We start from the raw sequence: 21,126 nt of genomic DNA, 5'->3' as shown, positions 1-21,126 counted from the left end.
CTCCCTCCCTTCCCCAGGTAAATCCCGGTCGGCCGCAGACTTTTCTTACTTATATGGTGGTTTATCTGAAACGGGGAATGGTGATTTCCATCAGTATTCATGTAGGAAACCACATGTTCTGGAAGATGCCCGTTTGTGTAGAAATATAACCACTGTCATCCTCATACAACAGAGGTACAACCAGACTCGTGCCCCCTGTGTCACCTCCTGTCCCATGTCCCCTACAGCCCCCTGTGTCACCTCCTGCACCCCTGTATCCACTCCAGTCCCTTGTGTCTCTGCGGCAGTGGAGCAGGAGCAGCATCAGAAAGCCTGTACTGTGTATCATCAATCGCACAGTCGCACTTCGGCTATCGGCGCTGATGCTTCTGCTGCGCTGCTGCCAGTCATATAGTGGACTAGAGAGCATTGCACAGATTTTTGACAGACAGAACTACTTTGTGATTCTACCCCCTGGCTGCGAGTGGCACTGACGGGCTGAGTCCCCTCCCTTGGCAGGAGTCCCTGGTGAGTGCCATCCTGGCCAAGGGGTGGATATGCCATAACTACCCATGTACATTTTTCAATATTGATATTTTTAAACAGAAGTGAGATTAGTGTTTTAGAGACCTATTTACTAAAATGGTGATAAATGCCCTGAAACCTAATGTTCCTTATTGTCACTATTAATGGCGATGTAGGAACACGCTTTACGGCTATTTACCAGAATCACTGTGTCTCTCAGCCTCCCCCTTACTCTGCCTCTCAGCCTCCCCTTACTCTGCCTCTCAGTCTCCCCTTACTCTGCCTCTCAGCCTCCCCTTACTCTGTCTCTCAGACTCCCCCTTACTCTGTCTCTCAACCTCCCCTTACTCTCAGCATCCCCTTACTCTGTCTCTCAGCCTCCCCCTTACTCTGTCTCTCAGCCTCTCCCTTACTCTGTCTCTCAGCCTCCCCTTACTCTCAGCATCCCCTTACTCTGTCTCTCAGCTTCCCCCTTACTCTGTCTCTCAGCCTCCCCTTACTCTGTCTCTCAGCCTCCCCCTTACTCTGTCTCTCAGCCTCCCCTTACTCTGTCTCTCAGCCTCCCCCTTACTCTCAGCCTCCCCTTACTCTGTCTCTCAGCCTCCCTTTCTGTGCCTCACGGCCTCCCCCGTGTCTCTCAACATCCCCCTCTGTGTCTCTCAGTATCATTAACCCCGTGCCTCTCTGGTGGGCCTCATCATCCGCTGTCTCCCCAGCCCGTGTCTTTATTTTCAGCTCCCCCAACCCCGACCCATGTCTCCCCAGCCCACACTTCTCCTGCATGACGGGGTTGCTGCTTGCAGCTCAGCTCCTTTTCAGTGTCCAGCAGCATGACGTCAACTTTATTGTGCTGCCCACCGGCGGGTGTCCTGGCTCTGCCTCTTTCTCTGCAGTTTGTCCTGTTTCTATGTCAGACATGAAATCGGGTCAAACTTTGTCCTGATCGGCAGAAGAAGCATCAGCGCCAGCAGCCGGAGTGTCACTGTTTGAGTGATGATACACAGTACAGGCTTTCTGATGCTGCTCCTGCCCCCCTGCCACTGCAGAGCTTTGGGGTTCCGAGTTGAACCAAGTCCCGAAACTCGGATCTCTGATCTAAAGACCAGGGCCTCATTTACTAACGAGTTTTATCACCAAAACGAGTGATAAATGTCAATCTGTATGATAAATGGTGCTCCAGCCAATCAGCTCCCGACTGTCATTTTTCTAACAAATGACAGTTGGGAGCTGATTGGCTGGAGCACCATTTATCATACACAGTGACATTTATCACTCGTCTTGGTGATAAAACTCGTTAGTAAATGCGGCCCCAGATCTTGTGACTTTTTTGATTGCATGTCACTCCCTCAATTGTGATTTCAGGTGCCAAAATTGACTGGAAATGAATGTTATTGATGTTAATAATACTATAGGAATAAAAACAGGTCTAAAGGTGCCTACACACTTAGCGATATTTTACACGATTTGCCCGATTCCGACGCATCGTGACGACAAATCGTGTAAAATATGCCCAAATCGTGAGTGTCCACTCACGATCACGATGCCAATGCGAGTCCCCGCAGGTCGTACATCGCATCTTCAGATCTGCCGGGCTGTAGGGCAGATCTGACAATCTCAGTCACGATGCACTGGAATAGTCAGGAGGCACGATACATCGTTTGTCACATTGGACAGTGTTGAACACCAAATCGTGCCACGACTGCCGCGGAGAGTTCAAGGGGAAATCGGACACAATGTTGGATCGTGAGCACATCGCCAAGTGTGTAGGCACCTTAAGTTACATGATTTTAGCTGTTTTTATCAATTTATAAATCCAAAACCAAACCGAACCAATACATTTGAGGGTGGTTTTACCAAAACAAGGAGGTCTGCGCACATCTCAATTTAAAACATGTAATTAACATGACCTATACTGTGCACCCCGGATATACAGCATCTACTCTCCCTGCTCCTAAATATTTACTAAAAAAAATGTGGTAGTTGGTACTGACAAAGTAGTATAAGAAAGGCAGGGGGGGGGGGGGGGGGAGAAATAAATACATTTAATGTAAATCTGTGCTGGCACCACTAACTACTGCCAAAGGCACTTTCCTAGATGGTTGTTAGATAACACTGTATGTATGGCCTTTCTTATTGCACATGCTTTCTTTGCTTATTGATAGCTTTAAGGCACAAAGTCTATTCATGTATGTTTCCAGCCCAGGCTACACAAAACAAGACCAAGCTATTAGGAACAGTGCATAAAAAGTGCTTATTTCACGCATTAGGTTAAAAGTCACCGCTTGGAATGTACTGCTGTGGCCCTTTGGCTTTACTGTGCTCCAGGCAGAGTTATCTCCTTGCTGGAATTTTTATTACACTCTGGAGCCTGAAATTGTGTGTTGTAGATCTGTTGTCGGCTGTCGCTCAGACCCTATCCGGGTCCCTACGCTGGATGTCCGCCTCAGAGCGCCATTGGCCAGCGGCTGCCCAGGAGAGGGCGGGTCATGCGCCGCAGCCAGTGTGGAGGAAGCAGGGGGGTTGGTCCGTCCGATGTGACTGTTCCCACAGTGCTAGTACAGCGAGCGAGGTCCCGGGGACACTGATCTGGGGAACTCTACGGGGGATTACTGGATTATCGCTGCTCCTGAGCCTGGGCTACGCGTCTGGGGAGTGACTGACCTCTTGCTAAGTAAGCGTTTTATTTCTTGGTACATTGTGTGCAGGGAGGTCACTATCAGGCTTTGGCATCACTTTGTAATGAATCGTATATGAGGAGTAAACTGCAGAGGCAGCTGGAAAGGATATTTCAAGTGCAGGGATCAGAATAATAAAATGCACACGAAGCCCAGGCTGCTGCAGAACCTCTTGGTATGGCAGTGCAAACTGGCATGTGTTTGCATGAAGGCTCTACAGCAGCTCATTATAGTAATATGCCTAAATGATACACAAGTGAGAAAACAAACTATAATATATATATATATATATTAAATCTGCCTTTGTGGGTTTTTTTTACTTTTAAGTTAGAATATAAGACTTAAATATACAATGCTCTAGGTGATATATGTATGTGATAATACTTGTAAACAGTACCAAGTACTTTGGTTGTTTAAATCATTCTGCAGCTGTGAAAATGACTAAAGAACAAATAACTCAAAACTAGAAGCAAACTGATTTGAATTGAAATATCATGTAAAACAAGGCCAAATGCTGGTTTATGTGGTGGATTAAAGTTTCATAGTTTGTAATTTACCAAGTTCTGCTGCAGTTTGGGGTCACATCTTCCCAGTAGCGAGTGTCACTGCGGTGAATATTGTTATGCTGAGGTTGCACAAATGGCTGCATTGCTTGTTACACATAGTCTATGGCAAACCTTCATTACATTTGTGGCTGTTCATTACCTAAATGGGGTTGTTTTTTGGGCACCCACATTGTTTGCATGACAAATGCCCCTGTTTGTACCAAGGATCTAAACATAGGAAGAGTTTTATACCCCCTTCCCTGTCTCATGGGAGGCCCAACACACGGTAACCACAAAGGGTTAACCACTGTTTTCTATGTACAGCGTGGATTTGCATTGCCAGCAGGACGTATGTCATTTTGGCCTCAGCTGCATGAATAAGTGACAGTAACATGTTTGATGACATCTTACAGAAAGGCACATTAACTGTGCTTACATCTGCAGTATGTGTCCTTTAACCTCTGGATTACCAGGGGGATACTTGTCACATACAGTCTCATGTTTATTACGGTAACACAATGGCAGTGTGTCTCTGTGATTTGGGCATGTCTCTCAATTTAAACGACTGTTCATGATTAGGTTCAGATCAGTGCTGTTCATACTTTCTGCTTAAAGGGAAAAATATATGTTACATGTACATTTCCAGGTTACGTTCTTTTAAAAAAAATCCCATCCAACAACAGCGTCTGCTCACGTTTGTTAAGGATAATTGGGGGCCAGGCCCAAGGGCATTATGGGGCAATAGTGTGGTATAGGTATCTCATATGATAAGCACAACAGGACTATTTAATTTTGTTTGTAATTTACTACTACTCTTGTAAATACAGGAACAAACCACACTTTCTAGTCATTTAAACTTCAAGTGGATTTATCATAGGAAGGAATGACAGTAAAGGGCTGGTATATTGCTGAACCTATGCCAGTTACCAGAGTGCAAAGCGTATTTTCGCACTGCGCATGCTTTGGAACTAAGCCCATAGAAGGAACAGGCGATGTAGAGTTGTTACAGTATGGATCACATCTACATGTAGGACCTAAGAGGCATCACTGGGATGTAATGAGGCATTCTCACTTAAGCAAAGTTTAGTGAGGGCGCAGCTGCAGGCTAGGCAGAGTTGGCTCTAAGCGTAAATACGCCTCTTTCCAGGCAGATTTGTTGCACCTATATAGTATAGGACAATTGTGCATTGATGATGATGGTGTCTAGCAGCAGATCCGCCGTACTCATAGGGACGTTTACATTGGCGCATGCACAGTATAGATTCTAGCACTGTGCCAGAGTCTACTGCCATGCGCTTATCTCGGAGACAATAGCACCTCCACCATTTTCCCGTTAATTTCCCTAATTATCTCCGGGAAAATGGTGCCAAAGCCATTTTTCCAGTGATTTCTTCAGCAGCAAGGTGAGTATATTCAATGTGTTCAAAGTGCGTGATGTGAGCCCTCCTTGGGTCAGGGGCCCATGCGCGTCAGTCACACACCTTGCACCCATTATAGATGCTTTATTAATACACAAAGCAGGATAAGGATGATTGTGTAATCTGTCCTTTAGTCACAAGACTATGCGTTACTGTCATATGAATTGTCTGTAATACTTTGGTAAATATACACAGGGCGATGTAACAGCCTGCCTCCTCCAAATGGCAGGCCAGTTATGTTCATGTGCAGGGTCATACAGCAATGTGACATCCTAAAGTGTCTGGACAAACTGCTTGTACACACAGTCTCGTGTGACCCTACAGCTGCAATGCATTTAATGACATCCATTAAAATTGCCCCCCATAGTGTGCTTGACCTGACCCTCCCTTCCCTCCAGGCTGAATCTGCTCTGTACAAAATCAAGAACAAAAGTATAAATAATTGACACCTCTATATATACCTATATATGGGTCTACATGTTTAATATAGCACATTTACTAATTAAGAACAGGTAACAAAAAATGCAAAACATACGTAATAAACATAAATATCTGTTTATGCATTTGCAGTGTATACTCCTTCTTTATAAGACGTGGCGACTCTTGAATGCATAAAAACAAAGAAGTATTAAACTGTGTAAAATAACATGAAATAAAATGCAGTGGATTTTTTTTTCTCTCCAATTTTTCTGGGCTAGTTGAAACCAAACACAACCAGTACTAACTGTAATGTGAATCCGCCTGGCAGAAGCAGCAGGCCTACAAATAAAAGAATAGAATATATTATTTTACTGTGGCTTCCTATCCTGAGGGTTAATATTGTTCTCAAACAAGCTCAGCGTAATTGTGTGAGTGTCTTCTGATATAGGCAATTGTGATGATCCTCGTGTAGCTTCAGAGGTATTGGCGACTTATTTTAATGCTCTGTAATCAGTGGGAATCTGCTTGAAACACGTCTGGTTCAACTATTAGGCAAAAAAGGCAATCGTCTAGGGCTGAAGAACTAGACGGGTCACCACTCTCTCTTTCTATATCTACACTTTTGGTGTGTGTGCTCCTAAATCAAAGCAGCGCGCAGGGGCGTATTTATAATGGGTGCAGGGTGTGCGGGGCACACGGGCCCCTGGGTCCAGGGGGGGCCCGCACCGCACACCCTGCACCCATATTATACTTACCTCTCCGGAGTCCCACGTCAGCGCGTAAAAAAACGGCTGTAAAATGGCCGCCGTGCCATTTTCCTATCGTTTGCACAGCCTGCATCTGCGATCTTGTACACAGTGACAGCGTTTCAGTTTCCGCGCCCCTTCTGAGCATCCATAGGGTAACTCAGAAGTGCGATAATCGAATGATCCGTTACCGATGCTTCGTCTTTGTACGCATATGCTCGGATTTGCAAAGCCGCAGGTGGGCGTCTCAATTCAAATCCCGGCAGCTGCGACATTTGCATATTTCCGCACAGCAGCTGGGTACACAGACGCGGCAGCGGTGGTGACATTATCGTACAACTGTGAATCAGGCCCAAAATGCTTAGACATAGGCTCACATGCAGCACCAGCTTGGGTGGTGAGAAGTATTTGGGTATTGTTGCTGCCTCTGCTCTGACATCACACTAATGGCGAGAATGGGAGCATTGCTGTAGCCTGGCTGTCAGCCTTGGTTAGTCTTGAGTCTTACAATTTAAATAAACCAGCAACTAACTGTTAACCCTTCAAACTGGCCCATTTACAGTCCCTGAGAACACTGATGGTGTGTAGTGACTGCGGGGGCTGAAACGTTTCCATTGGTTATCTGTGTATTGTGTTAGAAGTTCTTTTAAACCTCAGGAAGGAGTTTCCCATGCATTTAGTCCCCTGTAATTATTAATCCTAGGTTTCCATATAGATCGCTACATTGTTCTGCATAGATAATTGTATATGGCATTTTAGTTCTTCTTTCTGTTAGTAAGAGGAAATATTTACTTAGTTATATATTATACATTGTGATTAAGATCTGATTCCCAGGGGTAAAGATACCACAACCAGGCACATGTTATTAATTGCTAAATCGCACTCATAAACGAATGCTGGGTACACATTGGATGATGTATAGTTCGTAAAGCCAACAAACGATATATATCGTTGAGTCCATCTGCACATGTGTACACACAATATATCTGTATCTCATTGGCCGTGCTGCACAACAGATGCAATAAATTGTACAGATTGATCATTCATATCTTCTATTGTGTACACACGACCAAAAGACCGCACGTTATGTTGGCAGCTAGAACCATTTCATATGACCTCAAAACTGGACGGGCGTATTGAAATGGGTTCTCCTGGCCAGACAGGCCTGTTGGTGTCTATGAGTGCCAAAATTGGTTGGTCTGTGGGGTATACGGATGGAAGATCTACAGTTTCTAGATAGACAGTCTAGCTCGACACCAGATGGTCGACAGGCAATAGGGTCAAATGGTCGACCGCAAAAATGTTGACTTGTATTTAGGTCGACAGTGTCAAATGATTGACACACAAATGTTCAACACAGAAAAGGTTGAAACATGGTTTTTCATAATTCTTTATGATTTTTAGGGTTAGGCACTTGACAGAGAGGTAGGTGTAGGCTGCGGAAGGGGATGGTTAGGGTTAAGCACTAGGGGGAGGGTTAGGATTAGGCACTTGGGGTAGTGTGAGGATTAGGGTTAAAATAACATAAAAAAATAGTGGCAACATTTTCTGTGTTAACCATTTGTGTATCAACCTTTTGACACTGTCGTCCTTTTGTCATAGACTACACAAGTCCATATCGACCTTTTAACTGTTGACCATTTGATCCTATCGTCCTATTGCCTGTCGATCGTCCTGTATCGACCTATTTACTGTCTATCTTTTATACAACACCCTGTCGGTGAGTCCGTCGTCCAAGTGTATAAAAGTTCTGTTTTTATTTATAGCTGTATTGGTGATGATGTCATATGACATTTAAATGTATCAAATACATTTTTTATACATTAAAAAATATAGATTAAAAATAAAAATGACTTCAGCTATGGAATATAAAAAAAAAGGCCAGGGACATTTTGTCTGAGACTTGGGACGCCAGGGCCTATCTATCCCTGACTAAATCTAAAATGTAAGGGGCTTTTTAGAAAAGGCATCACTAATACCCCTTTCAGACATATCGAGAATCCCGGGAATTTTGCCTGCCTCAGCCAAATTCCCGGGTAGATGCGTATGTCTGAAAGGTACCTAACCGGGAACACGTTCCCGGGTAGCCGACCCTTCAATCGACCAGGGTTTTCCCTGGGACTTAAGTCCCGGGAAATTACCCTGCTCATGTCTGAATGGTGCTACCCAGGAATTTACTACTCCCGGGCTGCACCAAGCAGCTTTTACATAGAGTTGGCAGTGCAGAGTATCCTATAGGACGCTCAGAGCTGCCGCTCACCACCCCCCGCTCCGGTGGCTGTGTCGCTGTAGATGGAGTCGACTGGTCTCAGCAATAGCGGGCCACCAGCACTCCCGCTGGACCACCAGGGCAATAAAAGAGTTAAAACAAATAATGAAATAATAAAAAAATAAAAAAATAAAAATGCAGCATTTTGATTGGCCAGCTTCCGGCAGTCCAATGATGACATCGATGACATCATCAGCGGCAGCCGGACAGGGGATAGGCTAGGAGGAGCAGACGGAAGAGGAGAGGCAGTTAAGCAGAAAAACCCGGCTTAAGTCTGAAAGGGGTCTACCTAGGAATTTCCCAGTTAGACACTGTAGTGTGAAAGGGGGGTCTCGACCAAATACCCGGGAATTTGCACAGAAGAAATTCCCGGATCTGAGCAGGAAATTTCCCGGGTTGTATGTCTGAAACGGGTATTATGCTACTAACTTTTTTGACATATAAATCTATGCCATATCAGAATAATTTCTAGTTTCAGTCCAATGACCCTCTACATGGAATCGCTAGTGTTTGTCCTATTAATCATTTTAGCCCTGATCTGCTATAGTGTGTTACATTTTGCTCTGTTATGGTGCGTACACACGGTACGATCAGTCAGCTATAACGATATCGCTGACTGATCATCCTGCACCTTCCCGGTGTGCTGAATGATCGTTATCGTTCATCCAGCACCCCACCAACGACGGGCCAGCGACCCACGCTCAACCATCGCCCGTTCCTGCAGGTTGTCCTGCTTGCACGGGCGATGGTCAATATCGTTATCGACCATATGTGCCCGTGCATCGCTGGTCGTTGGGCACCAAAAAATGAACGATAACAATGTGGGTGATATCGTTATCGTTCATATAATGCATTTTTATCGTACAGTGTGTACACACCTTTAGGCAGACAGTCCCTGTGCATATTGGGTACACCGTACAGCGGCCCTCATTCAGACCCACTCGCAAGCGGCTGTCCGCTCGCAAGTGGGTCGATGGTCCCCACTGCGCATGCGCACGACGGAGGGAGCTCCGTCGTGCGCATGCGCGAGACCCGACGAGCGAAGGACTTTCCTTCGCTCTGAGTGTCTCATCAAAGGGGGCGTGCTGTCGATGGTGACTGACAGCACGCCCCCTTTGGTGGGCGTGCCGGGGGCGTGCCTGCCAGACGGAGGCGTTCCCAAGGGAACGCCTACCGTCTGAAGCCGGCCCCACTGGCATCACTAGTGATGTCAGTGGGAGTGATTTTGGCTCTGATAGAGCCAAAATCACTCCTGGCCTTGCGGTTGAAAAACTCAACCGCAGGCTTTTGCTCGCAGTTTCGATGGTCGCGAAGACCATCGTGACCATCATCCTGCACGCTCGTATATGCTGTGGGTGGTGACCCACAGCTATACGAGCGTCCAGGAGGACGCTCCAAATTAATGGAGGTGGGCCCTGATTCAGAGCGAGCGCTCTGGTCAGAGCGTCCGGCTCTGAATCAGGGCCAGTGATCCCTATGCTTTCTGCCATGCAGTGATCTTGTGCATAATAGGTATACCATACAGTGATCCCTATGCTTGCTGCTGTGCAGTAATATTATGCATAGTCAGTACACCATACAGTGGTCCCTGTGTTCTGTGTAGTGATCTTGGGCATATTGGATACAGTGGTCCTTGTCCTTGCTGTCGTACAGTGATCTTGTGCATAATAGGTACACTGTACCGTGGTCCCTATGCTTGCAACTGTTCTGCTTTCTTGCATAACTGGTCTACTTTTGCTTACCTATTATGGATGATAGTTTACATATTACAATATATATTTATCAGCTAGTTACTGCATTAATGGCCGGGTGACAAGGTGCTTTTGGTGCTGTATGCTTACCCTTTAAGACTAGTGAATTACTTGCACAGGAGGGAGTTTTCTCCCCCAGAGATTGGAGTGGCAGTGTACCAGAGTAATGCATGTCCATATCTGTGCAAACCAGTAATTCCGGATAGATTGGATATGTCTGATCAGTCAGTGACCATTGTAACCAGTTAAGGAGGAGAAACCTAGTCCTTGTCTGTTACTAATAGTGTGCTATACAGTGCTGCTCTGATATAATGCACAGAACAGTCATTGTTACTTTTGCAGTGGGTGGGAATTTACATGTGATGTTTATTTGCAGATGTTGCTTGCTGCACTTTTCCTGAGCTACACATCAGCTCTTTTAGAATATTATGTGTGTATGTGAAATCTTTGTTACAGCTCTGCTATGCTCTCGTCTCATGTTTGCACTAATAACATTGCTCATTAGACTATTATAGGAGAGATTTTTCCTGTATGTTCATGAGCCACGCAGTTACATAAGTTCGGACTGGCTCTCTGCGGTGCCAGCCAGGTATTAAGGATTTTAATTTCCTGGGGTCATAGGTCTCAGAATAACGTGGCCTTCTGTCATAGAAGCAAATGGTTCTGCTGTGTGTGTGTAGAAGAGGAGGAGTTAATCACAGGTCTTTTTTCAGGTAAACAAACAAATCACATTGGTCTAGTAAAAAATTATCCGTTTCAGGCCTTTAATCAGTCTTTCCTCAGGGACACTCACAGTTTGTATATCTGTTACTGCATATCCTATATAGTTTCTCATGGAAACCATTTGTATGGAGAGTCACTAAATATACTCTGCTACAGTAGAAAAGGTATATGTAGCTAAAAATTCCTGATACAGTATATCATTATCATCATAATCTTATATAAATGGTAATTTCTGTGCTTTTGAAAAAAATATGTATTCTGTTCAAAATGACTCAGTACAAGTAGTTTGCTAAATCTCTGCTTTGGTAGTTATTCCATATTGCTGTAAGTAGTTTTACTGTACATATAATAGCGCTCATTGATGTACTGGGAAGCATATTCTAGTTCAAAGATGAGAAATTCTGATCAATTGATGGACAAACTTTTAATACCTTATTCTGGAAGAAACCTGGATAATCACATTTTGGAGCTGATGCAGAGCTGAATGCTAGTCAGTATCTTGTATGTTTTTGCTCTACAGGTGCTCCAGAGCCTAGCATACGCAAGTGATTATGAGACATACGCACCTCAGCCACATATCCACTTGCAGCTAAAGGGGAGGCAATGGGGAATTTGAAGATAGAATAAGTGAGTGATGGTGTGACGTGTGGGCGATGGCGTGACGTGTGGGCTGTGCACTCTTGTGTGGAAGTGTTAATACAACTGTTTTCTGCCAGACCTGTTGCCCCAAGGATAGAACTGGTGCAAGTGCTCTCTGATGATGATGGTGACGGCTATGGGGGGAATTCTAATGTTTTCGCCGTTGGCTCTGCCTAATTGGCACCCAACGCAGCAATTCAATAGTTGCTCTGTTCGGGTTGTGATAGGTGCCGGCATTTCTGCTCACACCCTCCTGAGGTGGCGAGCAGAAATGTGCTGCTCGATAAGTCCTTGTTTTGGACGTCCAAACAGCTGCCGACTTTAGATGGGCTTAGCCACTACGTGGCTAAACCTTGTCTCTTTGGGAATGACATGCATAATAAAACATGGGTGCCCAAAAACAATCGACGGGAGGTAGGGCACAATAGCGACGGGAGGTAGGGCACAATAAAACAATTGAATCGCCCTCTATGAATCTGTATGGATAGGGGCGGATGCGCACAACTCAGCAAATTACCGAATATCTACTGTTTTTTACATGCACCCAATATGGATATAATTACGTCCGATTTAGATTATTCTACCTTTTGGCAAAGCATTTGTTCCTTAATCAAACTGCACAAACTATGAGGCATATTTATGAAACCTATCTTGTGGGAAAACTGAAATTTTCGGGGGATACCCACAAAATTTCAGCATCCCCAGAATGCATCACAGGGGTTCTGTGGTTTCCCTGTTTCTGATCGCAATAGCAATTTCTATGGGGGCTAGTATATTGTCAGATTTGTCAAGCTCGCATTCCGGAGATTGGCCCCGGTAGCTAACGCCCCTTGCGCTTTGCCGGGAGTGGGATAGCTATAATCCCTTCTCAGTAATGGGTGGTTGCACTGATGTCCACGAATGCACAGTAGTGAGCCTTGGGATCCCGCAGAATAAAGTAAAGTGATTGCATCAGTGATCACTTTACATGACACATCGCAGGGACGGGTTCCTATCGGAGTCCATGTCCCTGCATGTGATTATTAAAACATTCCGGCGGTACATCATTTCCTATTGCCACAAATATTGGCGATAGGAAATTATTACCCTCTGGTCTAAAATCCGATAATTGATAAATATGCTCCTATGTGCGGATCAATTCTCAACTCTTCCTAAATCTAGCTAGCTAGCATGATCTCACAATAGATATAGAATTAGCTGTCCTATGATGAGGGTATAATGCTTGTACTGCTTAGTAATATTCTGGGCTATATACATTTTACCACAGATTGACTTGAACGCTCAGAAATTCATTAGATTGAAACCCAGCACTCCTGATCCATAGTTATCTAGTAACCAGCAAGAGGTGCTGCAGCAGTTACCACACTACAGCAAGTGGTTTAATGTGCTTGTAAAAGAGCTTGGCTACAACTGGGGGCACCACTGCATAGTGAATACTTACAGCCGTTCTGGTGGCGAATCAGCACCAGTAGTAATGATCAGTAATAGCAGGTTACTGTCTGTAAGTGAATCCCCAACCTATGACGGTATGCAGTCGGGCAGGGATGCCAACGGTCTAAATGCCAACCGCCGGCATCTTGACTATCTAATCCTGGCAACGGTCTAATGACAGGCGTCGAAATCCTAACGCCTGCCATTTTACCTACGCCGGGAGCCGACGCTCAGCATCCCGATCGAAGGTAAGCCGGGCGCGGACAGCCAAGGAGGGGGGGGGGGGGGTTAGGTTGGGGGCTCCCGGGGGGGGGTTAGGGTTAGGCATCCCCCCAGGAGATAATAAATAATCCGCATTTGGAAATAATTGACGCTAAGCAGGATGTGTAACTGACATGAGTTACAATGGGAATATTATACTGAATGTTGTTTTGTTGGGAAGGTTAAGTTTTGAATGGGAATTATATTGCCTGCTTAGTGTTACAGCTCAGGGTGTGACTATGAAGAATGGACACCACCTTGGCTTTACATGGTGATTATGTAATAGTTTACTGAATGCCAATTTATGCTAAAGAGCTTGCAATAGTAGTGATTTACATGTGCTAAATGTGAATATAAATTGATTTTTGCTTGTCTGCTTAAGTGAACATCAAGCAATCAGTTATAAGATTTCGTAACTTCATCCCCGGTATTGATGAGTCTGAAGAAATGATCAGTATACAAGACACTGGTAGTCTGCAAACCTGTATCTTAGCTTCACATGTTCTCTTATCCTCTGTATGCTGTGGTTACAGTAGACATTTGGTATACGGTATTAGGCTGTTTTTCTAATACATTTATCTGTAAAGAAGATTTAGAAGGGCTGTTAACCAGTCCAGAGGACGCCTTGTACATGTGCGAAACAATTACTGGATATCATTTTGGAAAGCAGAACCGTTGTTGCATGTGGGATGTACTGCACACACGGTATATTTGGGGATGTACTGCACACGTGGTACATTTGGGGATGTACTGCACACGTGGTACATTTGGGGATGTACTGCACACGTGGTATATTTGGGGATGTACTGCACACGTGGTATATTTGGGGATGTACTGCACACGTGGTATATTTGGGGATGTACTGCACACGTTGTATATTTGGGGATCACACACTAAGGACCGTATTCAATTAGAGCTGAAAAGTCGGAAAAGTTTTGCCTGGCCGACTTGCCGCCTCCTTTGCCTGTTTGAGGCGAACACTTTCCGTGCGCATCCACGCTTTTCGCCCTATTCCATTCATAAACAGGCGAAAAACGGAAAGCGGCGAATGCGGAACTGGCGGAAAGTACTGTCAGAATTGGGTAAATCAATCTGTACCCCAAAAAAAGATGCACTAACAGGGAATCAATGTAGATGTGTACTAATAGCCCTAATAAAAGTGTTTGGGGTACTTAAGTTGTTTAAATTGCTTGTTATTAGCATCTTTGTAAAAGTGGTGAAGAATGGCATAAAGCAGTATTTTTGGGTGAAAATAAGTAGTCCTGTCAAATTTGGGGTACTTGAAAATGGGTGCTAGCATATTTTTATGTCTCTAAAGTGAACTTTTTAAAAACGTGAAAAACCACCCTCATACATGCACCTGCAATCCCCAAAACACCTGACCCTTCCTTACAGCACCCCAAGAAGTCTATTTCGCTAGTTTAAAAGTACTATTTTGGGGTGTTCTGAGGTAATTTTTGTAAACATTTTTTTGATGATTTGTCCTTTGGGGGGCTGTCCCAAGGGTTCAGAGTCGTTTCCCCACGTTTGCACCACAAAATAACGATTTTGCACTTTTTGTTTTCTCCTGCTATTTATTGGAGATACTTTTACGCCTATTACATTGCATTGAGCTTCCGCTTAGGCAAAATCGTCCTGGAATTGAATATTGAGAGTTGTTACCTGGTTGGCCGAAGCGATGCTGGATGGAATATGATGCTGCAAATCACGACCCCTAGTCCCCCTGTAAAATGACAAAAGTCCTGGCATTGTGCAGCTGGGCACAGGATGAAGATGATGAAATTCACAGCGAATCTAGTCATTGAGCCACGGGATCACTCAGTTTTCGTTAAGGCTGGTCTACTCTCTTGGGAGTCCGGGAGAGCTGCCCGCAATTCAGGACTCTTCAGGACATTCCAGGAAAGTACTCAAGTTTGGTCTGACCCATCCTTACTCTCTCTCGCCCTTGCTTTAATTTGCTGCAGAAGTGGATTACCTACTATTGTCAATGAGAATCTCTGTGCATACAGGGCATGATTCAGAAGTGCAGCATGACTGCATATGCTGATGCCACGACCGATGGAATTCGTGCAGAGATGCCCACCGGCAGAGGCACAAAACCGGCACTGTGCGCATTAAGAAACACCATTCATCTCACTATTAGATATTGCACCAGCCCAATGGAGGCACAGAATCTCTGTCTGAACATGGTTGCAGGTGTCAGTGCAGTTGCAGGAAAAGACAGTCGCTGACCGCGACGCGCCCTCGTCTGCCTAGCCTCCCCCCTGTTACTACCTGGAAACTCCCAATGAGATTGCCATTCTCTGCGTTCAAAATCGTTTTGCGGCTCCCAGCAGTAATTATCGGGGCATATGTGCAGTGCAGCTTATATGTATGCACAGGCAAAAAAAACATTGGGCGCTTGCATGCGGCGTCTAGCCTGCCTCCACCTCCGAATCAGGCACACAGCATTGCCGCCTTGCGCTCTACAGATTTTTTCTGCAGACACATTACTAGATTGCTTTGTACATAATTGTGGCCTGACATTTGGTAAATCTTAATCTAATGCAATCTCAAATGTCACCATTTTTGTAATTATTCATAGTATCATAATACACAATTGCTGATTAACTGGTACTGTCCATGACCTTTATGTAAGTTCCAAATTTATAGCTCTAATTTCCCATAAATTAAGGGTGAGTTTGTGAGATTTCATTAGTTAAGATGCTATTATGTACTTACAAGTTATGCTATTGTATTGACTGGAATGGAAGAGTGTTGTACCTTCTTCAGTATGAAAGACCTATTATTCAGGTGGTTTCGGAGGATTGCTGCACTGAAGCTTTTTTCATGTAACTTTTGAAAGGTAAATTGAAAGTTTAATTTGAAGATCTTAAAGGGTGAGGTTCTTGGCTTTGGCAAACTTTGGTGATTGTGGAACTACGAGCCCTTCATGCCCGTATAGACTTATATATTACTGATTGTTTATCCATTGCAGGAACTGCAATGCAGGAACTGCAGATATGACCTCATACACAATATGGCAGAGCATGACCGAGACCCTCTGTTTTTTTTTTAAGATTATGCAATTTATTTGCATTGCAGACGCAGTGAAACATCACTCACAGTGTACTATATGCATCAGGCTGTGGCTTTAACTGCACAGGAATTAGTTTTTAGATACGTAGAAAGTTGCAGATGAAGCACAACAGAACTTGGCGTGAGAAAAAGCTGCGGCCGCTGCATCGGAGCCCTTCTTATTCAGACTCAGTCGCACGTCAAATTGATTAGTGCAATCTAACAATGTAGTTTTGTCGCTCCTAGAAGTTCTATTTATGCAAATTAGATGCACATTTTGAGCGAAAAAAGACACACGGTGCAACCGAGTCGCTCAAGAACTGGCGCGCTAAGAGGGGCTATTTGCAGTGACTTGAGCAACAGTGTATGAGGACACATCTGTAACATAGATCTGGGTTTTATGGTAGAATAAAGCTATGGAGGGAACAGCATAACGGGACTTGAGTTCCAGCTCAGCCAGGGGGGCTATGTTATAGCACTAAATGCAGATATATATTCGTGTCTTCAGAAAATAATAATACAAATCTAGTGCACTGGGGACCACTGGATTTATTGAATACATCTTCAAATTTTATTAATAACTTAAAACATTGTCAGCGTTTGGTTAATAGGACTTTTTTGCAGTCTCCTTTTGTGATTGTAAACAGGAACACTGGAGCAGATATGTTAAATAGTAAATCCAGAAACAGACATTTTTTTTAAATATTAACCCCCTTTTTTTTTCAGTTTGATAAATAGGCGTTATAAACGCTCAATCTGATACCTTCCTGTATGTATTGTCTTCTGTAGTAATGTAGATAGAATAATCAGAGCATCGAGGCTGGAATAACGAGAATGTCCCTAATTCAAGATATTAGTAGACGACTGACAGCTGGCAACTAAGAAGCTCCTGACTCAACATTTAATGCATGAATAAGTGGGGGTGTGAGTAAGCCCATATCTGTCAGTCACTCCTAAACCTCACAGATGGGGACAGCGCAAGATTCTGGATATGTGACAGGAGATGCTATGTTAATCTGTCTCATTCAAGCTGCTTTTGAGGAAAACCTAGAAAACATTCAAATCAATATGTTTGTATGTGTTTTTTTTTTGGGGGGGGTGGGGGAATTTGTCAGTTGTTATAAGTTTAATGAAATCCATCCCCTGTACCCTTTTCTGTGCACCATCCGCACATAAAGCTTGTGCAGCGCTCAGATTGTTTTCTGTAATCTCGCATACATGGAATCCATTGGTGTGTCCAGACCTGGCAACTCCTAATCAGGGGCGGATTATTGCTAGCGGAGGCCCCAGTGCAACTGCGTTCTAGGCCCCCCCAGTTCACATTATGCCAATACAATTGTCAAAGTGATATGCTGGCGATGTTAACAAAATGTATAATATGTAAATACTACCATCGCCACAAACATGTGGAACACACTGTAGTGCCCCAGTTCACATCATGCCACACAATGCCCCCAGTTCAAGTTATGCCACAGTGCTCTCAGTTCACATTATCCACACAGTGCCTCCAGGTCACATTATGCCAAAGTGCCCACAATCCACATTATGCTACAATGTAGTGCCTCCAGTTCACATTATGCCACAAGTGCCCTCAATTCACATTATGAATCTCCACTGCTATTCACCTCCCCTTGTTCGACACTCTTGGATCCTGCAGTCTGCAGCTGTACCTTTAGCCATGCCACTGGTGCCTCCTGGGAGATTCTTGTTCCTCCTCCTCTTACCACCCACCCGGCTCCTGCAACCTGCACTGATAATGTCACCTGTCACAGCATCAATTGTTACAGCCTGCACCCTGATACCACACAGGCCACTCCCATGCTGGTGATGTAGATGGAATGGGTTTGAAATACCGGTGGCTGTTTAGCCACCTTAACCTCCCCCGCTAATGCCTAACCCTAACCTCCCTCCGGAGGTGCCTCACCCTAACCCCCTCTTACAGCTCCCTAAACCTAACCCTCGGGGGGTGCCTAACCCTAATCTCACCATGGGGGTGCCTAACCCTAACCCTCCCCCGTAGGGGTGCCTAGACATAATCCCCCCCAAACCTAACCCTAACCCCGCTAGACTCCCTAATCCTAACCCTCTCCCCCCCTTCGCGGCTATTGCTAAGGGCGCACCGGACTTACCTTCATTCAGGCTGGTGTGCTCGGCATTCCAGTGTCGGGATTAAGATAGGCATCAGTATTTTGCGCGATCCTCACTCCACTATAATTTAATTAATAAGACTCCTGCACCTTTCTCCTGGGTCATATACTGTTATACAAATGCAATTTTTTCTTATTATATTAATGTGCATTTGGGACCTGCTGTGTGGCATATTTTAAATTGGGGCAGGTATGGGCATGTGGCAGAATCTGATGACCATGGAAGAGGCATGTGTTGTGATCTGATGGTATGTGGAGAGGAGGGGCATATGTGGTGGTTTATACAAGTTTTCTTATATTTTGGTAATAGACAATGGCCTGGCTCCTAAACTTTTTAAGCCGGCTCCTAGATTTGACAAATATTTGTCGCGCCCTGGTATAGTGGCAGCCACTAAATTAAATTATATATAAAATGCACATTTAAAGTTAACCAGTTAATTAAGGCAAATTTCCAGAGTACACTGAATAACTAACTGATTTTATTTATTTATTTTTAAACCAATACTTGGGGATGTTAGGACATGTGGGGGTATATGTAATAGGCCGCGGACTTCAAGCATCGGTGAATCCCGTGCAAGACTGCCCGATGTTTTAAAGTGGCAGTCATTTAAAAGAAAAAAATAGGTTGATTTTGCCTTTTTTTAATGACTGCTACTTTAAATCATCGGGCACTCTCGCACAGAACTCGCTGATGCTTGGAGTCGTCGGCCTATTCCATATACCCTGTGGTCTGGTCCCAAAGGTTTAAAATACCCTGGTTATAAGTGGTTATAACGTAGCTATAGAATAGTACGTTTATTAGTGAATGCTTGAAAAAAATAATGGTGCTTTCATATTTAATTGACTGTGTACAGATGTCTATTAAATATACATGTGGTTTGTGGGACTACATTTCTTGAATGATGTCTTAAACATGGGGAGGTTCCAAAAGGAGACTCCTTATAACAAATTACAATAGGAGATGATTAGTGCTGTGTGTATTTGTTACAGCTCACCAGGCCAGTCTGGCAGGACCTGTCCTACAGGACTTTTATTAATATTTGAATCATTGTAAAAGTCCTGATTACTGTATACAGAGTATTGTATTGTTCTGATCAAATATGTAAATAGTTCCTCCCTCATCCATGAAGTATGATACAGTCTTTAACATTGCTCCACGCTTTCTACATTTTCAGAGGTCAAAAGAGGTGTGGCCTGAAGGAAAGGGGCGCGGTCTCATAGTAAATAGGCAGTGGAATATCAGGTTGTGAATTCGGCAGATCTGGGGAGCAGCCTAATTTGTCCTGACTCTATGCCTCCTACATATTGATCTTATACAAATAAGCAGCTCCACTGTAGAGACTATAATTTCCTAGAACATCACTTACATTAAGGCAGGGCTTTACCATGTGCTCAATGTTCCCAAATGTCCTGGCTTATGTAATGGGGATATTTTTATTATAGATAGTTAATAGGACATAGTTTTATAAGTCTTTCTAACACTTTTTCGGTGTGTTAGTGACTAAGTATTTCATAGGCTGAGCAGAAACGTATATATGTCCGTCACTGATGACCCCAAGCACTAGGAAATAGACTATATTCAATTCTGTAAATTCTGGCTTTGAGATACATATGTGTTCTCATACGTCATTGCTGCAGTTGCACCAAAGAGCCCCTCTTGGCGCGCCAGGTCCCCTGCGAATCTGCATGCGCCAGGTGTATTTTGTGCGACTAATATGTAATAATTTGAAATGCGCCACTTGTAGATCTGTGTGCGACTGAGTCCCTGAATCTGTATACAGAGTGCTACAATGCAGAGGCCTTGGCTTTATGCCATGCCCAGTTCCACTTGTGTATACAAGTGTCACATGTCAAATGAATCAACACAGGCTCCTGGTGCGTCCTAGTCGCATCGCATTGCCACTATGATGCATGTACGGTGAAAAGATGCCCAGCACTAGCAGAGCTGCACAGGACCTGGCGGCTCACTCACACCAGGCGCCGCGTGGCATACTGAGGCTAGATGTATGCGACTTGCAAATATCTGTAAATCTACAGTCTGTATCACTCTCTTTAAGTGTATTAACTCTCTCAGGTCTCATCAGTTTTGCAGCAAGTGTAGGTTTGAATATGTATTGTGATAAATATGTTAAGGACTGCCCATCACTGTTAACCCTGCGTCAGGCGCAGCTGGCCTGACAGGCGCCACAAAGCTGTTCTCGCTCACCTCTCTGCCACAAGGGGGCACGGGCCTGCCCCTCCTAGTACCTTCCTATCTCTAGGTGCTGTTTGAAACCCCCCTAGTCAGTTTTCCCGCCGCCTGCGTGGAGTGCAGTAGTGACCTTCCTGGCCTTTCAGGCTCATTGCACCCAAACTCGTCCGACTTTTGAAAGTACGTATTTCTTTTTATTTTCTTACAATTTTGTGTATTTTGCTCATTTTATGAATGAAAATTATAAAGGTTGTGGGTATTTTGCGGAAATATGTAGGTATGTCCAGGGCGGCCTCTTAGGCACACTGCGTCTCTTAAAATTTAGTATATTTTGTTTTAATTGCTTTAA

General features: G+C 44.3%; 1 protein-coding gene across 2 annotated transcripts in view; it reads left to right on the top strand.

The window, feature by feature from the left end:
* Positions 1 to 3,060: 3,060 nt before the first annotated feature.
* LZTS2 (leucine zipper tumor suppressor 2) overlaps positions 3,061 to 21,126 on the top strand; it is a 178,253-nt gene continuing 160,187 nt past the window's right edge. For both annotated transcript variants that reach the window (XM_088448688.1, XM_088448686.1), the window contains exon 1: positions 3,061 to 3,175. The gene's annotated coding sequence lies outside the window, so the exon portion shown is untranslated. The remainder of the gene's footprint in view (positions 3,176 to 21,126) is intronic.

This window comes from Taudactylus pleione, unplaced genomic scaffold (assembly GCF_031769625.1).
Source record: "Taudactylus pleione unplaced genomic scaffold, aTauple2 ptg000464l, whole genome shotgun sequence".
Lineage (NCBI taxonomy): Eukaryota > Metazoa > Chordata > Amphibia > Anura > Myobatrachidae > Taudactylus > Taudactylus pleione.
The sequence above is the reverse complement of the archived record's forward strand: the minus strand, read 5'-3'. Positions and strand labels throughout refer to the sequence as shown.